Source organism: Aegilops tauschii, chromosome 4 (assembly GCF_002575655.3).
Source record: "Aegilops tauschii subsp. strangulata cultivar AL8/78 chromosome 4, Aet v6.0, whole genome shotgun sequence".
NCBI lineage: Eukaryota > Viridiplantae > Streptophyta > Magnoliopsida > Poales > Poaceae > Aegilops > Aegilops tauschii.
In genome coordinates, this window is record NC_053038.3 from 436,585,416 (window position 1) to 436,596,543 (window position 11,128).

Sequence of the window (11,128 nt, forward strand, 5' to 3'; positions counted from 1 at the left end):
TTGCATAATGAATGCCTTACCCGCCGCTATCTTCTTAACCGCCTCAATTTCCTGGAGAGCCTTCTGGGCTTCGGCCTTGGCATTTTGTACGTTCTCGCGGGCCTTCGCAAGCTCGGACCCTTGCGTCTTAGAGTCATGCTCCAGGGACTCATATTTCTTGACGAAATCCCGGAGCTCTTACTGAACCTCGCCGACGCGGGCCTCTTGCCTCTCGCGCTCGGTGCGCTCCATGGCCGCTTTGACTTCGGCCTCAGACAGCGCCTTCTTCAGGGCCGCCACTTCGGTCGCGGCCCCTAGCAAATTCATAACGATCCTGTGATCTAACAAACCACATTTCTTTCTCTTTATCAATAAACAGACGGGGTACTACTTACCTTTGTTCTCTTCGAGCTGCCTCTTGGTAAGGCCAAGCTCTTCCTTGGACCGCTCAAGGTCCCGCTTCAGTGCGGCGACCTCCGCCGTGCGAGCGGCTGCGACCAGCAGCGAAGCCTGCTTATTCACATAGACATATTTCGATTAGACTCATGTGATTATTATTTGATCCTCTGTTCGGCCTTGCCTTGCGAACACCAAACAGAGCATTAGGGGCTACTGTCTATGATGTCACATTTTCTTACAATTTGATTACTTACCTCAAAGCCGGTTAGGAGGCTGGCACAAGCTTCAGTCAGTCTGCTCTTAGCGGACTGAACCTTCTTGACTACCGCACTCATAATAGTGCGGTGCTCTTCGTCAATGGAAGCGCCGCGAAGCACTTCCAGCAAGTTGTCCGATGCCTCTGGATGGACAAAGGCCATCGGCACAGACGGCTTGCCCCCCTTAGCGAGGGGTTGCCTGACAGAATCCGGAACCACTGGAGGTTCCGGCGCCGTATTCGGCTTGGGGCTAGACTTGCTGCCCCCGGCGTTAGTGTCACGCCCAATATGCAACCCTATCCGAGAGGAACTCGAAGGTCCCACCAAGGATAGACCCGCATATTGAAACTCTTTTGCAAGGTATTACATCAACATTACATAATAGTTGGGGATACATACAAGGCATACAAATGCCGCAAGAATACATCAATACATCATACACATGATCAACATCCGACTACGGATGAAACACCAACAGAAACTCAAATGACATCCACCCTGCTAGCCAAGGCTGCCGACCTGGAACCTATCCCCCGATCGAAGAAGAAGCAGAAGAAGAACTCCAAACAAGTATCATCGCTCTCGCGTCAGGATCATCGCATAACCTGTACCTGCAACTGGTGTTGTAGTAATCTGTGAGCCACGAGGACTCAGCAATCCCATTACCATGGGTATCAAGACTAGCAAAGCTTAATGGGTGTGGAAAGGATAAGTGGTGAGGTTGCAGCAGCGACTAAGCATATATGGTGGCTAACATACGCAAATAAGAGCGAGAAGAGGAGCAACGGAACGGTCGTGAACTAGTAATGATCAAGAAGTGATCCTGAACTCCTACTTACGTCAAACATAACCCATAAACCGTGTTCACTTCCCGGACTCCGTCGAGAAGAGACCATCATGGCTACACATGCGGTTGATGCGTTTTAATTAAGTCAAGTGTCAAGTTCTCTACAACCGGACATTAACAAATTCCCATCTGCCACATAACCACGGGCACGGCTCTCGAAAGTTTATACCCTGCAGGGGTGTCCCAACTTAGCCCATTATAAGCTCTCACGGTCAACGAAGGATATTCCTTCTCCCGGGAAGACCCGATCAGTCTCGGAATCCCGGTTACAAGACATTTCGACAATGGTAAAACAAGACCAGCAAAGCCGCCCGATGCGCCGACATCCCGATAGGAGCTGCACATATCTCGTTCTCAGGGCAACACCGGATAAGTCAAGCTACGAGTAAAACCAGCCCTCAAGTTTCCCCGAGGTGGCCCCGCAGGCTGCTCGGTTCGGACCAACACTTAGAGAAGCACTGGCCCAGGGGGGTTAAAATAAAGATGACCATCGGGATGCGCGACTCCCAAGGGAAAAAGGCTAGGTGAGGCAAATGTAAAACCAAGGTTGGGCCTTGCTGGAAGAGTTTTATTCAAAGCGAACTGTCAAGGGGGTCCCATAAATCACCCAACCGCGTAAGGGACGCAAAATCAAGGAACATAACACTGGTATGACGGAAACTAGGGTGGCAAGAGTGGAACAAAATACCAGGCATAAGGCCAAGCCTTCCACCCTTTACCAACTATATATATGCATTAATTAAATAAGAGATATTGTGATATCCCAACATAAACATAATCCAACATGGAGCAATCTTCACCTGGACCTAGCAACGCTATAAGAGGGGCTGAGCAAAAGCGGTAATATAGCCAAACAACGGTTTGCTAGGAAGGGTGACAAAGGTTAGAGGTTCATGGCAATTTGGGAGGCTTGAAGAGCAAGTGTTAGGTAGCACAGCATAGCGATAGAACGAAGCAACTAGCATAGCAATGATAATAATGAGATCCAAGGTGACGGTCATCTTGCCTGAAATCCCGCTAGGAAGAAGAGCGAGTCCATGAAGAAGATGAAGCCACGAAGACGAACGAATCCTCACGATCGCAACGACACGGGAACTATCGAGAAGAAGCACACAACATGGTAAACACACCACACATGAACAAGGCATGATGCTCAACCAAGTATGATGCATGACAAGGCTATATGAAGCTACTCATGGCAAGAGATGATGCATACAAGAGCAACACATCAAAGCAAGTTTAAATGAGGCCGGAAACAACATATAACAATTCCGGTAAGTCCTCATATACAAATTTCGAAATTGGTCCAGATCCGAATAAACCTTATGTTCAAGTTGTTAAATAGCACGTTAAGATGCACCAAGATGATCTACACGAAATTCTAGCCAAGTTACATATAAAGTTCATTAGATTCGGAGCTATGGCCTAGAAGATATGAGCAAAAAAAGTTAAACATGGCATTGATGCAAAATGCATTCAAACATCAAGCAATCACCTCAAAACAAGGATGCAACATGATAATATGAGACTACATGCAAAACTAAGCAAGTTTCATATAGAACATGCTCAAAACGGAGCAACGGTGCAACAAATACACTCCAAACAAGATATAGCAACAATCTGTCCAAAACAGCAACTAGGCATCTTGCAAGTATCAAAACAACATGCTACAGCACCTCAACATGATAAAAAAAGGCATGGCCATGATATACAGGTAAAGCATCACAAAACATGAACACCGAGTGTCGGGGATATACCCCGCAGTATGACCCGGCTGGAGATATAACCCGGCTGGGATTGGGTGTTTCATTAATGACCCGGCAGACTATAAGCCGGCAGGAACAGTTAAGTAGGTTAAGCTCGCGGGAACAGTTGAGCATTGTAACCCGGCAGACATGGTCATGTAACCCGGCAGACACAGTCATGTAACACGGCACATGTTAAGCCAGACGGTAAGCCAGATGGTAAGTCAGATCGTAAGCCAGACGGTAAGCCAGATGGTAAGCCAGATGGTAAGTCAGATCGTAAGCCAGATTGTAAGAAGCCCAAGACGTTAAGAAGCCCATGGTGAGACATCAAAGTAAGGTTAAATCTTAAGTCCGAGTTGGACTCCACATGTAACCCGCCCCTCTAACTTATATAAGGAGGGGCAGGGCACCCCAAGAGGGGACAAGAAACAATCGATAGGGCTAAACACCGAGAGCCGGTTCCCGATGACTCTCCCGTGATCATAATGAAACCTAGCCTCAAACAGCATGTAGGGTTGTTACCGGATGATGTTTCCCGGGGCCCGAAGCTGTCTAAATCCTTGTCTTGTGTTGCGTCTCTCGATTCCGCTCAACCCCTCTCAAGCTACCACATAGATGCGTTGGCCTCACGATTAAGTCCTCACACTAAGGACATCTGCCGTGACAATTCCACGACAGTTGGCGCCCACCGTGGGGCTCGCGCACGGTGCTGTTGAGTCCTTGAAGGGATTTCATCTAGGGATTGAGAAGTTCGCGTCTGGATAAAGAAAAGACCAATTTTTTGAAGGGATCTGCATCAACTTCGAGTTCACTGGATTGAGATCAGAAATTTTATGGGCAGTAACCATCATCTCTGTTAACAAAATCATCAGAGAAGCCCCCGAAAATTTGGCATAGGCCGCCATGTTTCTCAGCAGGATCATCTACTGTCACCAAACGAGCAAATCCAGCATGGAAACCTGAAGGAAGACCCGGACGTGGGCGGTCAAACCTGCCACGACCCGGAAACCGGGCCAACCACAGGATCTCCAGAGTCAATCCACGGGCTCGGACTCCTCCTACGACCCGCCTCGTTGACCCACTGCGCCCCCGCCGTCGCCGGTTCGCGCATCCAACCCGCCGGGCCGTTACTGCGCCGCCGGCTTTGCCTCTGCTGGGGTCGCCTTGACCCGCCCGCCGTCGAACGGCCTTGTCTCCGCCGCAAGTGAGCCGCCGCGAGTCGCCAGGACCCTCTGCAGCTCACCGCGCCGCACCTCTGCCTGAGTCGTTCCGCCGGCTTTGCCTCTGCTGGGGTCGCCTTGACCCGCCCACCGTCGAACGGCCTTGTCTCCGCCGCAAGTGAGCCGCCGCGAGTCGCCGGGACCCTCTGCAGCTCGTCGCGCCGCACCTCTGCCTGAGCCGTTCCGCCGGTGAGCCGCCCGGTCGCGCAGCCGTTTCTGGCCACGGCTGGCCTCGCGCCTCCGCCTTGTGCGCGGCCTTGCCACTTCGTCGGTTACCACGAGTCGCCCCCGTGCTCGACCTTCAGCGCCCTGAGCCGGCCGGTCCTGAATCGCCTCTGCCTCACCGCTGTGCCCTGCCGGGTCTCCGCGCCTGAGTCACCTCCCCCGCCGTGGAGCCGCCGTCCCGGTATTGAACCGCCACCGGATCAAATCGACCCGGCCTCACCGCCGCCCCTACGGCCGTCCGAGTTATAGTTGCCACGTGATGGCCTCGTCTGCACCGAGACCCACCTGGTTCCGCCTCACCTCACCTCTCCCACGTGATGGCCATGGAACCACCGAGTCAATCTCGTGCGCCGCTTCGCCGGCTTCCACCGACTGTGTTTGAGCCGTCCATCCGCCTCTCCAAGCTCCGCCTTAAACGCGGCAAGGGCAAGGCGCCGCTTGCCCAGAGCCGCCGTTCGAATGCCGCTACGCCCGACTCTTGTTGCTGTTGTCTTTGCCACTCCTCCGCCTCAGCCGCCGTGGCTTTGCGCCGCCGTTAGCCGCCCTCACCAAGAGAGCTAAGTCGCCACGGACCACCTCCGCCGTGACGCGCGGAGCCACTACAGCTTCATCGAGCCACCCTCGCGCCTCTTTCGCGGTGGGTTACAATGCGCCTTGGGCCACCAACTACCTCTGAGCCGCTGTCCCTACTGCTGCGTATTGAGTCGCCTGCGCCGGACCGGCTGTCGCCGACCCACTTGCACCTATGTACCGATCGGCATTGAACCGCTGCTGGTGAACCGCTCCGCGCTTCCGGGCTTCCTTGTGAGCAGCCGCCAGAGCCGCCCCGCGCCGAGAGCCGCCTGGCCTCCCTCCGACCTGCTACCCGGCGCCGCGCCAGCGTGCCCGGGCTCTTTCGAGCTTGACCGGGGCCTCGTTCATCGATGTGCTCTGCTGCGGGAGAACGACCCCGCCTTGGAGCTGCTCCATCGACGCATTTTTGCCACTTCCTGTCGCCCAATTGTCAACGGGTTTTTTGTTTTGGCCGGGCTGCGGTTGTGGTCTCCGTTTCCGTCGCTCGCGCCTCAAGTCGCCGTCGCCCGGGTCTCGCGGCGCCGTCTCCGCCTCAAGACGCCTTGCTTCTTCTACAAGATCGTCACTGCTGGCCGCGCCAAGCAGGTCTCGCTCTGTCAGCCGCCGTGTACTTGTTTGTTAAGAAAAACAAGGCCGTTGTATTTGCAACAAGTTCCTGGACAGCGACGTATATTTACTAGTGCTACATGCAAAGCACGGGTGAGTTGCTCGAATGCTGGTCTCAAGTGGGTTTCAAAAAAGATGCGGAGGCTAGGAGATCAGCAAAGGAAAGCATGTACTCACATCACCAAGGACTGTATTGGCTCTCGCATCAATAGCCAAAACGGGTACAAGATTAATTATTTATTTGGCTTCAGTGAAGACAAAAACCAGCCGCTCTGGGTGCTAGTGTTTGGAGATAATATAGCAAATGTCCTGACAACAAGATCTATCGGTTAGGAGACCGAGGGCTCGACGTCGCCAGGAAACAATGCGTGCACGCGCAGCCTAGGTGCCACTTCAATCACAAGGGCGTTGCACATACAGTTTCAATTATCTGTGGGATGTAAACAAAGGCAAAGTCAACATGACCCGGAGGATCTGTTTTAAGCCGCTCGGTTCCAGCGCTTTAAAGCCTCCACCTTCGCTACGGTACCGTCAATGCCGCCTTGCCTCTAACGAAGAGAGTGACTAGAACACCATTGAAGTTATCAAAAGTCATTCACAGACACGGATCATCCGTCATCTGAACAAATCAGACAAAGATTCATTATAAAGGTGGTGCCATACTATGCATATGGAGTGTATGTTAGCATCATCATGCACCAGCGTCCATGCTGGCTTACAACTCCGCGGTGGATAAATCACTAGCCTGGCATATCAGGTGAAATCCATCCAGTATATTTTATATTGCATATTATTTTCTTTAAAAGAGCAATTACTTTGGCTTGCAAGTTCTCACATGCAGGATTCAAACCGGTCTATATCACGGTCAACTACGAAGAATCTTAAGCCAACTCCTTGAGTCGTCTTAAGACTCGGGGGCTACAATGGCATGACTCGGGAACCCCGGGTCGTTGGAGGGAATGATAGCCCGGTTCCGGAGGCTGCTACCATATTGATGAAAATTTAAAGGCCGTCAGAAAATTGCCGGTTCAAAATAATGATTCCGGTTTGAAATCCGGTTCAAGAGATATCTCTCTCCCGCAAGGTTTTGAAGCTTTCATATCCGGTTCAAACATCCGGCTCAAGGCACCCTGCTTTAATGACCATTGGGAGCTGATCATATTCGAATTTAGCTTAACCCTTTTGGTGTGACCCTGATCGTATTCGAATCAGAGTTGTTAAATATTCTCATGATCACTAGGGGGCTTCCTGTTCAAACATAGGTCGTATTCGAACCAAAGAGAACATAGCTGTCGGTACCCTTTTGATCGGCATACTGCCGAGCTCATTGGGGAGTTTCTTGGTCATATTTGAACCATAGCTCAACCCCCTTTGGGAACTGACGTGGATCGTATTCGAATCAGCGTCGTTAAACAACTCTCAAGGTCATTTGGGGGCTTCCTGTTCAAACATAGGTCGTATTCGAACCAAAGAGAACATAGCTGTCGGTACCCTCTTGATCGGCAACGCCAAAGCCACTGGGGGCTATATGATCGTATTCGAATCTTAGCTTAACCCCTTTGGGACGGTTTTCTGATCATATTCGAATCAGAAGCCTCAAAAAAAAATTTGAAGTCTCTTTTTGCAAACAATTTTTGGATTTTATTTGAAGCTCTTTTTCATATCTAAAGTGTATATGAGTGGTTGTTATTTAACCCGGTTTGATTTTCAATGGTAAATCGCCAGCTTATAACAATCATCATCTATGTGGAAGCATTGGCTTCTAAAGGATTGGGTTATCACCCTTACTGCACAGGTCATGTAAACCGGCAGTACAAAATCAATATCACAGTGGTTATATGTGAGATATTATGATCCAACTTGCGGTAAACCGCCAAGGGATCTTGTGATCTACTTGTGTGCAGGATAAGACTACATTTGGGGGATTACCCACTCTGGTTTTTAACGTTAAGTCGCCAGGGCATATGTTGTTTAAACTCTGTGCAGGATTTACAGGGCTATGACTTACATAAATGATTAAGTTCAAGCCCATCATCAAAGATTGAAATTGGTGTCTCGAAAGGATTGTCAATTCTTGGTTTTCTCAAAGGCTATAAGCCGCCGGGTTCTAAAATTTCCGGGTATTTAAACTCCGGATTTATTTGTCAACAGATAAGGTATTTGAATCTTTAAATAGCCAAGCTTGGCTGGATTTTCACTATGATATTGAATGATTGAGGTTTCAAACCGGGTTATTCAAATGTTTAATAGCCAGCATGGCTGGATTTTTATTATGGTTATCAGTAACTAATGTTATGGTTGAGGTTTTCAAAGTTGCTTTGGCGCAATGGCTATTATTTTATCAATGGATATGATTTATTCTACAATGAAAGGAATAGTCCCGAGTCGCTGCAGGCTTACAACCCGGCACTTGGGGGCTACATTATTTACATTGAGATCACATCAAATATGCAAGTCCCATGTCATTGCCAGCATGCACCATGGCACTTGGGGGCTAATGCAAAGTCATTTTTTGCTCATTTCATTGAAAGACCCGACTCATCACATTCTGAATGAGCCAGCCCTTGGGGGCTACCAATTGATCCTGTCAACAATTCAAGGTACGCAAATTAAATCCATTATATTGAAGGGTCCATTACTCAGTTGATAAAGCACAAAGCTCTTTACCTTGTGGACGTGGATTCAAGCCCTACGATGGAGGTTATATCATATAATGTTATTCTCAATGAGGTATATACCAAATCCCTGCTCATTATTACATAATGAGCCGGCCCTTGGGGGCTACATTGGTTGAAGTTTTTATGAGCATAAGGCAATTTCAAGTCCTAGGCTGCTGCAAGCATGACAACCCGGCACTTGGGGGCTACATATGTGGAATACTCAGTTTTGACTAGTGATTGAGATAAACAACATGGATTTCTTCAAAGTGATAATATTTTTGTTCAAGCAAGTCTTAAGTCATTACTTTGTTTCTACTCAAGACTTGGGGGCTACAGGTAATATGGATAGGGGGGAGAGAATCATGACTTGGCATCATCTATTTATAAACCCGGCAAGTTATTTCATCTTTAAGCCGGTTGAAGGTCACATAAGTATTTCAAGACCAGGATTTAAGCCGGGTCAGCAAATTGATTATGAAGTTGGCTTATTTGACCCGGATTTTTGAAGAAGGAAATAACAAGGAGTTAAGGATGATCAGGTGCTGGCTTACGAAGATGTTTTAACCCGGAGCATAACCTGTTAAAATTGTTCTTGTGTTGTTTTACAGGATCAGTTTAACATGGATGAATCCAAATTAAACTGGGGGCTAATGTCGGGGATATACCCCGCAGTATGACCCGGCTGGAGATATAACCCGGCTGGGATTGGGTGTTTCATTAATGACCCGGCAGACTATAAGCCGGCAGGAACAGTTAAGTAGGTTAAGCTCGCGGGAACAGTTGAGCATTGTAACCCGGCAGACATGGTCATGTAACCCGGCAGACACAGTCATGTAACACGGCACATGTTAAGCCAGACGATAAGCCAGATGGTAAGCCAGATGGTAAATCAGATCGTAAGCCAGACGATAAGCCAGATGGTAAGCCAGATGGTAAGTCAGATCGTAAGCCAGATTGTAAGAAGCCCAAGACGTTAAGAAGCCCATGGTGAGACATCAAAGTAAGGTTAAATCTTAAGTCCGAGTTGGACTCCACATGTAACCCGCCCCTCTAACTTATATAAGGAGGGGCAGGGCACCCCAAGAGGGGACAAGAAACAATCGATAGGGCTAAACACCGAGAGCCGGTTCCCGGCGACTCTCCCGTGATCATAATGAAACCTAGCCTCAAACAGCATGTAGGGTTGTTACCGGATGATGTTTCCCGGGGCCCGAAGCTGTCTAAATCCTTGTCTTGTGTTGAGTCTCTCGATTCCTCTCAACCCCTCTCAAGCTACCACATAGATGCGTTGGCCTCACGATTAAGTCCTGACACTAAGGACATCTGCCGTGACAATTCCACGACACTGAGGTATCTCCAGAAATCACTAGAACTCGCTCAAAAGGGCATGGCAAGATTGCAAATAATAACAGATTCACAGACTTAGCAGAAATCACTGGACATGGCAGAAATAACATCAGGTTGCAAAGTTTATGGCTATCAAACAACATGCTACATAAACATATCATAGCAAACAAAGGCATTGACATGAATCTACTAATGGCATAGAACAAAAGTCCCTTACTGATCACGAGCCAAACAGGCACAGAAGATATGATGGCACCCATGTAAACATAGCAAGTTTCATAAACAGATTCAGATTTGGAAGAAAAACAGAGCATGGCAGAAATAACGATAAGTAGGCATGTTGGTGAGCTTGAACCACTCACCACAGAGCAATACATGGCATGAAAAGGTAACCAGCAGTAATATGGCATTATTATGAAGCTAAGCATGGCAATAGCATAGTCATAGAGTGCATGGATCACTAGCAAAACACATGGCAAAACTGAACTAAATGTTAATAGGCTGACAGCAACATTATTTAGTAAATTTGGAGCATGATAACAGCAATCTAAGGCAGGCTATAATTGCAAACAAGGGAATGGATGGATAGAGCATAACATGTGTAACAAAACATCCTTAGTGAACATCTCCATATTATGCATAGAACTCATGGAGACAGCAGGTTTACATGGCATCACAATGTTACAGCTACAGACTTAGCAGAAATCACTGTCACAGAAATCAGCAACATCACGGAAGCTACTTTGCATGCTTATCCTAGTCACCAAATAGATCACAAAAATACAAGATAAGCACCTCTGTAAAGATGGCATGATATAGTTCAAAACACATGTAGAGCTCAAGCTCATAGGATGTACACACAAAATGCAATAAAAAAGACAAATCACCAAGTTCTGTAAACAGACAGCAGTTAACAGCATATAGCACTCTTGCAACGATGATTAGGGCATCAAGATGAACTCTAATGAACATGACCCAATGGAACAAAATGAAGATCATCTAACAATGAATATTTCGATATATCATATGCACAAATCGGAGCACCGAGCATGAAGTTATGATGCGATGAACATGGGATAGAAACATCACATGAAAATGACTTGGTGGAAAAACGAGGGGGGTTCGACCTTCGGGGTTGACCGCGGCACGGATCCTGTCGTGGAATTGTCACGGCAGATGTCCTCAAGCTAGGACTTAGTCGTGGAGCCATCGCAACTAGGAAGCTTGAAGGGGTTATGCGGGACAAGGAACACGAGGGGTTATACTG